Source organism: Netta rufina (assembly GCF_964035555.1).
Source record: "Netta rufina genome assembly, chromosome: 5".
In the NCBI taxonomy this organism is placed as follows: domain Eukaryota; kingdom Metazoa; phylum Chordata; class Aves; order Anseriformes; family Anatidae; genus Netta; species Netta rufina.
The window spans coordinates 55,128,385-55,144,798 of record NC_140128.1 but is presented as its reverse complement, the minus strand read 5'-3'; the positions used below and the strand labels follow the sequence as shown (position 1 = coordinate 55,144,798).

Genomic DNA, 16,414 nt, shown 5'->3' with positions numbered 1-16,414 from the left:
ATCATTCAACTGCTGTCAGCTGGAAAGGAGCAAACTCCAGATATATGGCAGGAATGCAGCCACAGGTCCTGTAGGAAGCTTACAACCACCACCCTCTCCACAGCGGAACGGCACATGCCAGTAACAACACACTGAGAGCACTTGCAGCGTGCTCTTAACTTTTAACTGCTGCTGTTGCAGGACAAAGCACAGCATTAGGACGCTACACAATATGAACAGCAATATACTGCTACAAAGGGTAGCAGCACACGATGTGAGAAACAGTTTATGGGTATGTAATCAGTGGTTGTATATCAGCCATAAATACTAAGATTTACGATAGACAGCCAGTTAGCTGATAATGTTGAAAAAGTTAAGTATCGTCATTTAAAAAAAAATGTTTTTAGATACAGCTTTGTTTCCTGGAACATATATAAAACACACAATGTAAGAAAAGCAGATATTAACTATTACCAAAAAGGTTAGCTTTAAATCAGACATTTCTTGACCTTATCAATGTTAATTAGTGCATCATTAACTTTTTACATGGTTTTCTGGGTACATACAAGTGCAGGGTTACAATCCCATAGTAATTAGGGTGTCGTTAGCCACCACTCCAACCCTACCAATATATAAGGCAGATAGCACTACTGACTGATGGGTTACATTTGTCGCTATATTCACTTTAGAATATAATAAAGTCACCTACAGGTCTGATGTAACCCCCAAAACACCACCTTAATATAATTAATAGGTTTTATGGCAATTATTTACAAAGAACCAACGTAGGAAACTGTTCGGTTTTAAGACTACCTGCAAAAAGTAATTTAGTACTTTTACCCGTAGGCAAGACCTGATATTGAGAAACCAGGTTAAAAAATCTGCATGTTTATGTAGACAACAGGGGGGAAAGCGTATTTGGAGTAGAAGACCACACAATCACATGATTTTGAACACACAAAAAAAGATGACCAATAATAATTATTTGAAAAACTCAGTTCAATTCCACCTGCAGGTCAAAACTGCTTCTAGGGTAAATAGTGTTTTTCTGACTGTACTAAAAATAGTTAAACAGCAGAGCCCAAGGGAGATAAGCTGGATTCAGAGAACCAAACAGTGATTATATCAACAGTCAGATACTATTACTTGCATCTGTTTTCTTAGCTAACTCAGTCTGAAGAAACTATCAAGTATGAGAAATTAGATATGCTAATTGTTTATACTGTATAAAGAAAACTAGTATTAACTGTGCTTTAGCGTTTGCCCTCTGAGAACAAGTCCTTTGTTCACACACTGAAATATATTTCAGGTACTGGAAGCATACATCCTCAGCTCTCATGCTTGCCTATCTGCTATGGCTTGTCATTATTAATTATACTAACTGTCTAGGACAATAAAACATTTTCCAAAACAATCACAGTGTCATCTGTCAAAGAACCTCACACAAAACCCTGTGGAAATAATTCCTACATCACTGAAAGGATCTATAATTTTGGCTCTTACCCTCTAACAAAGTGCTTGATTCAAATTCTATAAGTACAAGCAACAGAAGCATCTCAGCAAATCTAAGCTAGCAGGAGGGCATCTTTTTCTTCTCAGGCATTAATTGATTTTGGTGACTGATAAATAATTTTTCAAAGAAAGCACACTTATTTCTACAGCCTGCTATTACACAGAAAAATGTTTCACTACAGAAAATTATTGGGAAAGCTTTAGTACCTCAAAAATACCCAAGGCTGAGCATGACTCAGGATATAACCATTACAACCAGCTGTATTTTGAAGTCAAAAAGGCTTTTTTTTTTAACATGAGCAATGTATTTGACTGTTATGTGGTATCTGTTAGACGTTATATGCTCAATGATTTTGTTTTAAGGAAAATGAGAGTTAACATTTAAAATAAATGTTTTTCTAAACTTTGGTCAAGGTACCTAGTATGTTTTTATAAATCAATGAAAAAACGCCTTGGAAATCTAGTATTATCCAGGCTGTATTAAGAGGAAAGCCTGTGACTAGCCACTTCTGTTGCAATGATGAAGGAATTGGCCACATCCCATTTTTGTGATAGATGTGTCATGCTGAACTATACCTGCAAGCAGACAGACCACAAAAGGTTTATTTAAATAGTCCTAGTAGGCATTTCCTCACCACCACCTGCTACCAAACTCTTCAACTTTAAATACAAAAGTATATTTTGCTTCTTTATGAATGTTCCCAAACTCACTCATTTTCCAGTTCCCTTATGAAAATATTATTTTCATAATATTATTAACAACTATTCGTACACTGAATTAAGTTTTAAAATAATTATGATACACATCTGAAAAGATGCTGTTAATACCAGAATAAATCCACTCATATGTCTTCCAGAGAAGCCAAGCAGAATTAGAGATGAAAGAGCACAAGCCCACGATGTCTCAAGAGAAACAGAAGCTGCATTAAGTGGACTCAGAGCAGAATGAGAGGCTACAGTATTTCCCCAAGCTCCCAATTAAGTGACAGCCATGTAGGTATGCGTGTGTACACATATAGATACAAACACACACACACAGATATACAGAGAGAGACGTATACTGCCTAAGGGTAGCACACGAGTGAGGGTTTTCTGACATCATCTTGGTAAGTTCTTCATAAACAGAGCAAGCAGCAATTGCTCTTATATCCCTTATGCATCTGTACTGCATTGTTTTCATTACTGTATGTCAAAATGTTTAGTAGATTGTATTCTGGACTCCTGCAAATTTTTCTTTTATGATTTTGAACATGATTCTTCCTTCACTGAAGAAAGCCTTTTTTAAAATTAGTTTCCATAAGGCACTGCTGGCATGTCACAATATTTTAATGAACAGTAATTGATGCAACTTCACAAGACATTTTGGGAGTAGCATTATTCCCTTTTGAAATTAGATATCATAGCATGTTTTCTTTGATTAGAAAATGAATGGAATCTAGACTTGAATTGCTGTTGGAATTTCTCATTAATGGAATTGTCCAGTTCCTTCATCATCCTTCAGGAAACAGAAAGGTTGCCAAACTTTAACTGCAACATGATGCAGAAGTGATACTGCATTGTTGTGTGTGTGTCTTTCAGGAACTGACAACTTAAAAAGCTCTGCATTTTACTACATGGTTCTGCATTATATAAAAAGCATATCTAAATGGAACAACTAGTTTTCCATATTTGTCACAGTTTCACAAAACGGTTCTCTGAAACCATGTGTTCACAAAAAAAAAAATCTGTAAGTGACTTACAAAATATGAGGTCTTCTGCTCAGAATCACCATCTGGATCGGTTTTCTCTCTGCTTCCAGTAAATGCTGAATGTGTTACTTTCAATTGTATCTATAATCCTAGGGTTATAATATCCTCTATCATGTTTCGCTGAAGCTTTGGAATTCATAATCAATTAAAATAAAGCTATTTTCCAGAACAGTTTGAAACATTTCTTTTTAAAATTAAAATGCTAAGCTGTCCAAATCTCGAAGGTTCCTTTTTAGCTTTCCAATGGACACCCTTTGGACATAAGTTTCCTATTTAAGTGAAGTGCAAGTACAAAAGGGGAAGTAAAACAGATAATTACTTCATAGAGTAAATGTTACTAAACCTTCTGCCAGCTGTAAGAGCACTAAAATGGTACTTTAAGAGCCCTCATTTAATATATTTTTATGCACAGCTGCAAAAGAATTTATATTATGAGTGACACTGCTCACCATTTTGCTGTTCAAAGCAAAGTATAAGAACAAACTTTCGCTCTTTTCTGGCTGCTTTTACTTTCTGATTTTGTATTTTGACTCCATGTTTGGTACTTGAATACCGCTGCTACATTTAAGTCATATGCGCCAAGGGAAATGAGTAATGGGGAAAAAATAATAGAGTAAAAGCACCCTCATTGATTTAGTAGCCTTCAACAAGCTAGTCAGTAGCGTTAATTTAGGTGATGCTGCTTTGGTTGTTAAAATGTGCTTCAGTATGCTCATAACACAGCGTTCAGTAAGGAGGCAAGTCCCTTTTTATGATCACAGACAACTGATATGCAGCTTTACAAATCAGACATCTTGTTACCTACAAACATTAGGAACGCAAAGCCAGGATGAAAAAGACCGGAAAGTGTCTTTCTAATTGATCTGTGCCCAAAAGATGCAGTTATCAGTAAAGTCAGGTAGGGATTAGGGCCATTTTGCCAGGGTAACGTGTTCCTAATCCATGATTTCCTTCATCATTTTAGCACCGCACAAATCTGGCCGAGATCTCAGTGTTAAGACCTCAGCGCGCAGCACGGCGGGTGGGTGACCTGTACAGCATAAATCCGGTCCCTATTGACAAAAAAAACCCGAGCTGGAAGCTGTCTCCGCCTCTCCTTCCACCATTTCAGAAGGAGCAGCAAACCCCAGCAGCCAAACCCGAGCACGGGCGAAGGAAAAACAAAAGCGCCGCACGGACACGGGCTGACCGCGGCGGATGGGCGAGGCCGACGGACCCCTTTGGCCCCCCTCAGACCCTTTTGGTCCCCCTCAGACCCCTTTGGCCCCCCTCAGGCTCCTTCAGACCCCTTCAGCCCCCCTCAGACCCTTCCAAACCCCCTCACCCCGCTCCATCCCCCTCAGCCCCCGGGCCCCCTCCCTGGGCGTCGCCGGGCCGGCACCGCAGCGCTGAGGGAGGGAAGGGGAAGGGACAAAGCCAAAGCCTCCGGGAGGATGCCTCGGCTCTAGCGGATCAGCAGGGGGACACGGAACAACGGGGAAAGCCACCTCCCAGCCTCATAAATTAAAAGAAACCCCAACCACCCGAGCCGAGGCACCCCAGGCGGCGGGGGCCGGCTGTCAGCGGGGCGGCGGGGGGTCCTTTTGTTGTTGCGCCGAGAGGAAGGGGAAGGCAGCGGTGTGGGGCCGGTGCCCCCCCCGTCCCTGTCCCTGTCCCTGTCCCTGTCCCCATCCCCGTCCCCCCCGGCTCACCGCTCGGTGCTGCAGGCTCGGGCGATGTGCGCAGCGCTCGCAGGGGCGGCGGGGGCCGCGCAGCCCGGGGAAGGGGAGAAGGGGGAAAGGGGGGAAGGGGGGGGGGAAATAAGGAAAGGAGGCGACCGGAGGAAGGATGTCAGCGATGGGCGGGCGGAAGGAAAAGGGTTCTGTAGGGCGAGGAGGGGTGAGGAAGAGGGTGGGCGCCGCGGCGCCTTCGCTGCTTCCCGTGAGGAGCTGACAAGCCCGGCAGCGGCGGCCGCGGTGCGCTCGGCGAGGGGCCCGGGCCCCTGAGGAGCGGGCGCTGACAGCTGCTGGCAGCCACCGCCCCGGCTGCTGGTGCTGCCCCCGCCCCACACCGCCCCACACCGCCCACCGGCACGGCTCGGCACGGCTCGGCACGGCCCACAGACCCGCCCAACATGGCGGCTCCCCTCCTTCTCCCAGCGGGCCCTGCGCGCCCTTCTTCTCCCTCCCCTCAGCGCCGTGCCCGCCGCCATGGCGCTCGGCGGGGAGGGGAAGCGGGAAGGGGCAGAGCCCCCCGCTCACAGCACCCCCCTCACCGCCCCGAGGAGGGGGCTCGGGTTGTGTCCGGGCTCTGCCCGGGGCAAAATGCGGGGTTTCCTTAATGCCCCGTCAGGTGTCGCAGGGCTGGGCAGGCACTGGGGTTGGGTACTGCTGGTGATGGTGGTGTCAGGTGTTTTGGGTGTCTGAGGAGTTTTAGGGTTTGCTGACAGCGAGACTCGTAAATGCTCCAGCTGAACCCCTCTGGAGCAGCAGCAGCAGCTTGTGGTGTACGAGTCACCCAGGAAAGCAGGCAGAAGCCCAAATCCTGAGGAGAAGGCTGGGTGCCCCCTCTGGGCTCGTTGGGTGCTCCTTGCGTGTTTCAACACCCTTGTCATGGATGCACGTTGGATCCACTGAAGGATCCCTGCTGTTGGACAGGTTTATGCATGAAATTTAAGAGTTTCATCAGAAAGGCGGTGACACGTGTCACAAGAACTACTTTGCAGCTTCCAATTCACTCCCACTCCCTCTAACGAAGAAAGAATGGTCACAGTGTTTTCTTCATGTTGTTTAATGTTCCACAGGATACACATTAATCAGAAATGAAGAAGAATTGAAGGAAGAAATTGAGGTCCGAGATGAAAAACAGTTAAATATAATGCAGCAGTGCAATGTATATTGGGAGTCATCAGGGGACAGTGACAGACTAACTTTATAAGGGTATTATTAACGTCTAGACAGAATATTATGGTGCATTATCACCCCAGCACCACATGCGTAACTCCTGCAGTATGTATAGGTATGAATCATAAGCTTATAGAAACATATGGAGGTGTAGTGGAAAATCAAAATGTGCATCCTCACCTCAATGGTAAATTGTATAAAGGTATGCTTAAAACTGTTTGCACTCACATAAAACATTGAACAAATTTACAAAATGGCAGATGTGACAGCAAGGATCAGGTGAGAAAGCAAGACTCCTAAGAGGAAGAGGGAATCAAAGCTAATGTAGTAGTCAGAGAAGTGTAAGAACAGGAAAAGACTCTCATATGGAGGACTTGTTAGTGTTAGGTCAGAGGTTGGACTAGGTGGTCTTGGAGATCTCTTCCAACCTAGATGATTCTGTGATTCTAAGGCCAACAGAAACAAAATTAGAAGAAAATGGATCGGCTACAGACTGCGAGTGCAGAGTCACTGCTGGGTTTGAAAAGCTGAGGGAACTGTATACTTCCTGAATTCTTCTGATTCTTATCTTGCACGGGTCAAGCTTTCCAACAAAAACCAGCTGTGATACTGGTACTTCAGAGCAGCAGCTTCTTGCGTTTTTCATCTCCATTTAAAATACTCCTATGGCAATTTTGTATTAGTGGTTTATCATCACACTGTAGCTTGTCCTGACAGGGAAGTCAGGGCATTGGCCAGGCAAACTGTGTATAATGATGTGAAATATGTGTTTGAAATAAATATGAAAGGGGGGGAAAAATTGAAGGGCATTCCTTTATACAAACTGCATTTTTAAAAGAGCCATGCCTATTGGTCCACAAGTTCATAGGATTTCCATGAATATGCAAGAGATTTAATTAAAAATAGAACATGCCCTAATTACATAATTATGCAAGAGAACTGATTCAAAGAAACCTCTCCTGTCTTTTGAATAAATAATATTCATTGCTTTCTTCCTATCACACGTTTGCTTTCAAAGGTTTCCTGCAATTAGCTGCTTACCCAAGGGATCTGAGTATCTCTTGAACAAAGCAACTACTCCAGCTATGACCCTGATTCATAATATGCTGCCTAATGAAGTATATGCATGCTTGCAATTTCCCAGGTAAGTATACACACTATAAGCTCCCTCGTGCAGGAAGGCTGCTTAGCTCAATGGAACCAAAGCGCAGTATCACTTCCCTCTGTTTATGGCACACAGGAGAAGAGCAGACACAAAAGAGACTTGGGGAGCATGCTTCTCCCTCAGGCTCCTGCCTGACCTGAAAATCACAAGTTCCTCTCCAATTGGATCTTGTTTTTCCTGTGCCATCTACATAAGAATTATCCCTGTTCCTCTAGCAGTAAAGCTGTTTGCTCTCCACATTTCCATCTTCTCTTAGGGAACTAGTTATGCTATGTGCCCTGTTTTTAGGATGAAGTGATCTAGACATGCTGTCTGTAGAATGTTCTCTGTCTACCATCAACAAGGTCACAGCTTTTCTGCAGACATCTGAGTGGGCACTACAACAAAATCCCAAAACATATTATTGAGAATGCTGAATTCTTTATTCTCAATATACCCGTTTCCCTCCTCTCCCAGAAGAGGGTTTAGTTTTCACATTAGGAGGGGAAAAAGCAAACAGTTTAGCTAATGCAGCAGAAAGCTCTTAGGTTTTGAGGTGCAACAGTGTGAGAAATACACACAGCAAACTAAGAGTTAATTTAACTGACATCCACAATTACAGCAAGCCTCTATAAGAAATTCGGGTTCACTTTGTTTAAGAAGTGTATGTCTCTTTATTTTACCATTGTTATTAAATATATATATATCCTCTGGAGTTAGAGGCTCTTTCCTCCAAAAGAGACAGAAGTTTTTAAAATCTAAGCCTGCAGTCATAGAAAATCCATAAGTTCATTCTATAAATATGGGCTACCATAAAGCTTTACATTGGAACAATTTCAATTGCTCCTAAAGTGCTGTTTAAAAGCATTCTGGCAATAATATTGAAAGGCCAGATTCAGCAACCCATCTGGCTTTTCATCACTATTGCTTGACCGTTGCATGTGCTTTTAGTTTGTATTTCCTACAAGAATGCCCTTTATGGAAAACAGGAAACTCAAAAGTGTAAAGTATTCTGTCCCAGACACAATTTTAGCCTAGCTACTTTGTATGTATTTGCAAATTATTGCATGTAGAGATCCCTTGTTAGCATGGAGTTCATAGATCCTTAGAATCATAGAAAAGCTTGGGTTGGAAGAGAATATAAAGATCACTCAGTTCCAACCCCCTGCCATGCGCAGGGACACCTCCCAACAGACCAGGCTGCTCAAAGCCCCATCCAACCTGGCCTTGAGCACCTCCAGGGATGGGGCAGCCCTAGCTACTCTGGGCAACCTGTGCCAGTGCCTCACCACCCTCTGAGTGAAGACTTTCCTCCTAAGTTTAGGTACTCCGGTGTAACAGACTCATTGTCATAGTCAAGATGCCCAATCATACCATAGGAAACCCACTATTTGGTATAGCATTAAAGTACTACATAAAATAAATACTGAACATGATCTTGCTTCCAAAGTCAATATGTTTCATTTCCACACAAGTGAATTCTCCTTTTTCAGAGTCACAAAGATTGGTAGAAACTGGTAACAAATGAAAGTGGGCATGCTTCTCTCCGCCATTCTTTATCCATAGTGAAATAAAAAGAAAATAAAGCAGGCAGTGTAATTCAACTTCAACAGGCCATTTCATGAGTAAATTTCTGTTACTTTTTTAAGGAGAGCAGGATGCTTACTGTAGACATTTACATTTTGCTATCCAGAATTCTTTTCATCTCGTAGCTATTACCAGGCAGTGGCATTGTTAAAACCCAAAAGATAATGAGGATTTAAGCCCATTTGATTAGTTTCAAAACATTTGCTATTAAAAAAAAACCACTCAGCTAATACAGTTAATCAGATGAATGCTAGAAACAGACTATTTGCATGTTAACATTAATATATGAATATGAAGAAAAATATTAGACAATATAGTCCAACTTCTACTGTGATCTTCAAAGTAATAAATGATCAAGCAGTTGAGAATCACACCCTTTGACAAACTATAGTACTCCATGCTATATGAATTTACGGGCATTGTCATTATTTCCCAAGATCCTACTTTTAAGCATCAAAATACCCAACAGGTTAAGGGTTGGCATTGGAGTTTCTGATGATACTCAGACTTGCATCTTCACTCCCTGCATGTAAGTAGGTTCCCACCTCTAGAAGGGACTGCACACACCTGTACATACAACTCTGCCCAGCCAGCAATTGCTGTTCCTTCTTTGCTTCTGCCACACCTCTAATTTCATTGAAAGATGAAATGATCTTCCTTATTTGCTTTCATGTTCTATAGTCAGCTGGTAGTTAACTACCAGCACCTTCTTCTCCATATTCGCTCCATATGACTTTTAGTGCTTATACAGCTAGGAGAGCATTCCATTTATGCTCCTTTCCTCCCTCTATACTCTTCCTTTTCACTGAGTTTATTCTCTCTTGGGGTTTTAGTTGCTCATTCAAGATGATAAGAGTTATTAATCACTTTGTATGAGTCGCAGGAAGTTAATTTCTTTTTCTATTCACTTACCTCAGTGACTGAACCATTGGAGAAGTTGTGTTAAAGCCTTCAGAGGGAATCACCATCACTGTGTTGGCAGAGTATCACAAACTTGGCTACTACTAGAGGAAGGACATTCAGATTGCAATACAATACGACAGTGCTCCTTTGTCTGTCTGCTGGGATAAGGCCTGATTTGGTAGGAAAATTTTATTCTACAAACCCAACGAAAATACTCTTCCAAACACAAAATCTTCAATAACCTGTGTTCAAACTGTGTGTTTCTTATCTACAGACAGAAAACAGGAAGATGACCTCCATCTATTTCAGAGTGCCTGCTTTAATCCTGCTTACATTCTCCCCTCCCTTTCTTTCAACACCCGGTGTTTGTTACCTGTATGGTTTGTCAGCATTCCTTTATGGAGGTTTGCTAATGCATCAGGCTTTGCTGACAGATTACTTGCAATTAGATTAGCTGAGACTCTCACCTTGATAATACTGGTGGTGGTTGTAGGGATTTTTGCATAGCAAAGGAGCCTTTGTTTTAGGTACTTTCTTCTCATGAAATTCTCCAGAGTTTCATTATGAAAATCACTTTTTCTGTAGTCCCATTCCTCTGTGTGTTTGCATTTCTAAGGAAGACCTCAAATGTAACACCTCTCTTTTATATGCTGAAATCATTCCTCATGAAATGACATTTCTCCCAGGGTAAACCCCTCAGGTGTTCCTCCCTCCACTCACCTGTCCAGAGGATTCTGCACTCCTTTCTCCCTTCCTGACCACCAAGTTGCTTGGCTAAACAAACTGAACCCTTTATCTCTTGTAGGAGAGATTTTACATCTCCCTAACTATTCCAGCTGTCCCTCTTTTCCCCTATTTGTTTAATCTTTCATGAGCGTAACATGCTACAATCTTGTGCCATGATCACTATTGAAAATGTTTGCTCCTCAGTCTGATTTGTCATTAATCTCCCTTTCTGCTGATGTATTGCTTTTCTGCACATGCTGCAGTAATTGCGGAACCCTTATCCACCTTTCAATTCTTCTGTTAAATGCTACTCTCTCCTCCTTAACTAATATTCCCTGTATGGAATTGCACCAAATCCGTTTGGCATCCAGGCAAAATTGATTGCAATTTCTTGTATTTAATGCAAGCCCATTTTACATTCACTTCTCATTTTTGGAGTCTGTTTTGGTTAAAAGGGTATTCAAACCAAAGACATACTGAGCTGCACAGGACCAGGGAATTTATTGTAAGAGTTTGTCCCAAGGGGAAGGGAAATGGAAACGTTTCTGCTGTGTGACAACTATTTCTGTAGCTTCTGGGCCAATGACCCATTATGCCTCTCCAGAAAACAGCTTCTGTGAATATGCCTTTGGCTAGATGGATAGTACGCAGTACGTGGGGCTGAGAAGGGCAGAGTCACTGTGGAAATCAATAGGAAACAGAACAGCCTGTGCTAGGCATTTTGTTCCCCATCGTATCCCTGCTGGGAAATAGAGCAGGTGCAGGATAAGGAGAGATGATCGTATTATTCCCAGGGGTTTGGATATGAATTCACTCTCCTTGCTGCCTCCTTCTTCCCACTGCAAATACGTATTGTGAAGAGTTTTGGCTTCGGTTTCAGATGTAAATCCTATTTTTATCTTTCTTTTTTTTTCTATTTTTATCTTTTTTTTTTTCTTTTTTTCTTTAAACTTAATCTGCTTTAACGTTTTCATGATGGACGGTAGAGAAATCCACTGAAATGTATTAAGTTCAAAGACATGCCACAGACACATGTCACTTCTGTATCTTTGCAATGATATAGAAGACATGTATATCACTCTTGTCAAGTCTTAAGACTTAAAACATTGGTGAAATGATTGCTTAAGTCACTCCTGCAGGCCTTAGAAACCAGCCTGTTTCTTTCTTTCTCTGAAGAGAGGGATTCCTCCTACATCTGTGTACTGTTGTTCAAGAGAACATTACAGAAGAGCCGGTGAAGGGATGTTACTCATTTGTCAAGTTTGGCAGACACTGCTGCATTAGATCATGTTCTGAAAGTTTTCCTTGTGCCAAAAAGGCCAGGCTCAATTTAGGTGAGCTGTAATCTATGCAGAAACTGGCTAAGGTAAATGCAGTTACCTCATCAGCATGTAGGCCATCACTGATACTCTGAGGCTACAATTTTACTTTAAGAAAGGGAGAAAAATTAAAAATAGGAATTCAAAGCATGTCTTCTTGAGCTTTGACTTTGGTGGCCAACTGGGCATAATTTAGTTCACAGAAAGCAGAGCTTTTAGTAATTTTTTTCCAGGAAAAAAATGCCACCAGAGTCCTCTAAACCTGAGCATCACCTAAAATACATGGGCTGTTAGAAGTGCTTTGGTTACATGGATCAGTTCACTCAGTCACATCAATTAACCAGTCTCCTGGGGACGTCGGGGGGAATTATTGGAACAAGCCATCTGCAGTGTTTTTTAATCCGGCTACGCTAACATTAAATTATTCCTTAATATTTAAAATATTAGTTATATTTTAATGGAAGTCTGAAAAACATTGAAATTGGTTCCATGAGTGCAGTTTTACACAGTTTATCAAACCCTAGTCATTGAAAATAATCGAACTGTAAACAGGAACAGAAACATGCCTCAATAAACACTAGGAGAAAGCTGGGAACAACTGATATCATATAAACTAGCCATGAAAGGGAAATGTATTGCCTACACGCTGTTATGCTTGCTATTACACGCTGAAGGGCCACAAAGTACACCATGACCGTATGCTTGAAAGCTCTGGTGACTCACACAGAATAGCCCGATGAATAATACCATCTTCCTTCATCAGTGTACAACACTGACCAGAAATTTACCCAATAAACGGTTCCATTGTGAGCAGCAATTTACCATGCCCCAAATCCTTATAATTAACTACATAACCATAAAAAATGTTACTGCCAGGTTTATAACGCATCAGTGCAGAAAGCTCTCTAAATATCTTTAAAGGACGGTTCACACATTTGTTGTTTCCCATCCCACTCATTTTACAGCCAAAGGAGGCTGGAATGCTGTGTTGCTGGCCTTCCCATTAATTTGATTTACCTTCTTTCCCTTTGAATTTTTGCTTCTGAAGTCTATCGGGTAGTGCCTTATAACAAAGTTCATACTGTAAATAAGCCAGATTGCTTTTCCAATTTACATATAAATGCATAAAAGAACTAAAAGTTGAAATGACATTGTTAATTACAGACGAAATTGAACACTGGGTTCTAAGCGGCAGTTAGATAATACCTATGAATTACAGACTCAAGACACTAAGTAATAAGCTTCTTTGCTGCTTTTAAAGTAGCAGCATGAACCTTGTGATTCAAACGCCTGAGAAAAATCTTCCTAAGACGGAAAAATGCCCTGTCCAAGGGCTACTCTTCAGCCACATTCTCCCAGCATCAGCCTATTTGAGTCAGTCCTACGACCACTGGTTAGGAGCACTGGAGAAGCAGCAACAGAGGAGCATAGCAAATGAATTAATTTTTACTATGTCTTTCCAATTAAAATTGCTCTGTAATGTCCTATGGCAGAGTTGATTTTTTCTTTGAAGTGAGCTGAATTTTCCTTTAACACAAATTAGCACCTGTGGCTATTTACTCACATCATAGTTAGCTTAGGATTTTGTTCTGTTTTTCACGGTAAAAAAATTTCACAAGGCCTGAGGAAACTGGAGGTTTTCCAAACATGAGATTAAAAATGAAATATTTTGGTAAATATAAGAGACATTCAGAAGACATTTTCTTACATATTCATTGAAACTTAGTTTCCATTTTGTCTTTCAGTCTCACAATCTTGGTCAAGAGCTTTCTACCTAAATATTTATAGTTCCTACAGCTACTAGAGTCAGGACTGCTTTACTGTGGCTTTTTACAGAATATTTATGCGTGTCATACCACCTATTTTCTATATGACACTCCAGATATAATGAAATCAATTGGAAAGCAATCAAGGCAGTCAATTAATCCCTTTTGAAATTTGCAATTCATGGATTTTGCCCTCTAATATAGCCCTGACTACAGAATCTGTTTTGCAGAATAGATCCCCCTGCTTAATAATTAATTAAATTAATTAATTAATTGATTAATCTAGACTTCTGTTTACTCAAAAAATTCTAGACATTAAAATCTGTAACTTTTCTGGATCCCTTTAAAAACAGCCAATCAATCATCACTTGAAAATTTTCCCTGGCAAGGATTTGTTACGAAGTCGGAGCTAAAATTTGTCAACAAGAAGTTCTTTAATAATGAGGTATGAATAGTGACACGGATTTCTCATGTTTCTGAAGCTTGCATTTTGCCTGTTGATGTGTTTTGGCTCAGCTGATGAAGGATATCACAGCCAATTCTGCCGCTGAATCAGATCAGTGGATCCTTTGGAGGCGGTGGTGTGAACAGACCACTGCTGAATGACAGCAATTTTTGACAGGCACGGGGGCTGTTGGAAACTCTTGCCAGTCATGGTCCATCAAAGCAGCTTCAGGGCTCCTCCAGTTTATACTAAGTGCTAATTGCCTCCTGGCAGTCCCAGCAGCCAAGCAATGCACGCAGCCATTCTTGCTGTCTCCTGCCCTTGCAGGCCCTGCTGAGAACACACCTGAGCCAGCCCTCAGGATGAGAACCTGAGTACACCAGAACAAAAAATCACCGTGCTTTCCCCTCCAAAACGTAAGGAATAGATTCAGTGGGTATCTCATTTGTACCAGTAAGACAACACAGGCTGCCGTAAGAAACAAAGATGTTGTCTTCAGAGCATTTACGTGGCTTCTAAAACTCTGATTGAGACAGTGGGTAGTACTATAAAATATTTCTCCTGAATAATATCACGTATTAAAAGAAATCATGTAATCTTTTGTCTTTGCTATTTCTAGCCAAAAGTACTGCTTTTGCACTTCCGCAGCATCAGCTATTTGAATACGTCAGTCAACTAAATCTCAGAATACGTGGGTAGATCCTAATCCATTAACGAATGCAAAGTCCGGGTACAAAGAAATAATTTCTGCAGTAATGACTATTGATGAGAATGCATTTCAAGATGATTACATTCCAAGTACTTAAGAAATAACCATTTAAGAAATAAACTCATAAGAAATAAAGTAAATTGCATTTGTTATTTTTTGAGTAATGAACCTGAGTATTTATTTATGGGTTTATTGCTTTGTGACTCAGATTACAACAATCAGGGGATACAGTTTTTAATATAAACATGTTATTTGTGTATATTAGAGGTCCAGACATATATTATTATTTCCTGAAAATACTTCAATCTCCTAGTCCTTATGCAAAAGCGTGGCCCTTGCCCTCTGGGCAGGATGTAAATTAAATTCTCATTTGGCTAAATCTGATTGCCCTGTAGGTTACTAATATTGCTTAGTGACAGTGGAAGTTGAAAATTGCAAACAGAAGAGCCCCCTTAAAAAGAGGCAAAAAAGTGTCAGCTTCTACATAACGAATTGGACTTTTGAACTAAACTTTTTCACTAGGAATTTTCAGTTAAACATTCTCAGTAGTTTCTACCATTACTTCTGAAACTGTAATAAAATTGAGAAATGTGATTTATTTCACAAAGGTTAAGGTGTTCAGATCCTTCAGGGCGCTGGAATCACTTCAAACCAACCTTTAGTTTGTCTGCCTGTCAACTCTCATCTGACACTTCTTCCTACCCCTCTCATATTCTATTGAAATTAATGCTCCAGTAGAGAAATTCTTAGCAAAAGAATTAACAACCCCCCCCAGGATTCCCAGAACACAACCATCTCCAAGTCATTACAAACCTTCTAAAATTAGTTGAATATTACCAAAACGTTGTTGCTTTATTATGCATTTATGGATGAAACAGATTAAAAAGACACATGCTGACACTACTAAATATGAAATATTGCTGTTCCTTCTGACAGGATTAGCTAAATACCCAGATGATGAGAACACTCCTCAGCATTTTTCCTATACTCAGATAACGTACATTGAAAAGTCACTCTTTGATCTATTTCAGTAGCTCCAGTTACTGTAGCAGACCTTTGTATACATAAAGTTATTTTCAGTAGTCTATGGGTGCTCCTCTTTCTTGCTTTGATGCATAAAGGATTTATAATCAATAATAAGTGAAAGCAGCTCGCATTACTACAACTGTTCTGAGTCAAGAAAAAAACACCAAAATTAATGCAAAAATGATACGGCCTTTGACTTCAGAAAGTGTAATTATCTTGGTAAATGTATGTGGTTTTGGTAATGAGACTCAGAATTTCAGATGGATCACTTTTAATAGCATCTTTTCACGGTGGCTTTATTAGATATTCTAAATCAGAGCTCACCGCTTACCGAATCAACACATGCCTTGCTTCTTTGGTAGGCTTTAGATGAAGGAGCCCAGCAAGCCACACAGAACCTTAATGCAGGAAATGCCTTAAAGGCAGGAACTTCACCTACGAGTATCTCAGAGCAGAATCCCCATATGATCCATCTTATGCCGATTACCTTGTTTTCAGGTGACTGACATAAGAATACATACTCAGAAGTCAGTTTTGTAACTGTGTTTTTGTTACTGAAAGTGTTCCCTGTTGCATACTAAGGAGTAGCTCCAATGAAACAGAGCAGAGATTTGAAGTAGTTCACAACTACTGCGAGTTGACTGAAGTGCGATCCAAACCTTCCATCT

The 16,414-nt window shown here is 40.9% G+C and overlaps 1 protein-coding gene across 5 annotated transcripts in view; it reads right to left on the bottom strand.

The window, feature by feature from the left end:
* The window catches only part of KLC1 (kinesin light chain 1), a gene marked incomplete at its 3' end in the record, with an annotated part of 50,003 nt that extends 44,736 nt beyond the window's left edge, over positions 1-5,267 (bottom strand). For all 5 annotated transcript variants that reach the window (XM_084288051.1, XM_084288053.1, XM_084288052.1 and 2 more), the window contains exon 1: positions 4,931-5,267. The remainder of the gene's footprint in view (positions 1-4,930) is intronic.
* Between the last annotated feature and the right edge of the window lie 11,147 nt (positions 5,268-16,414).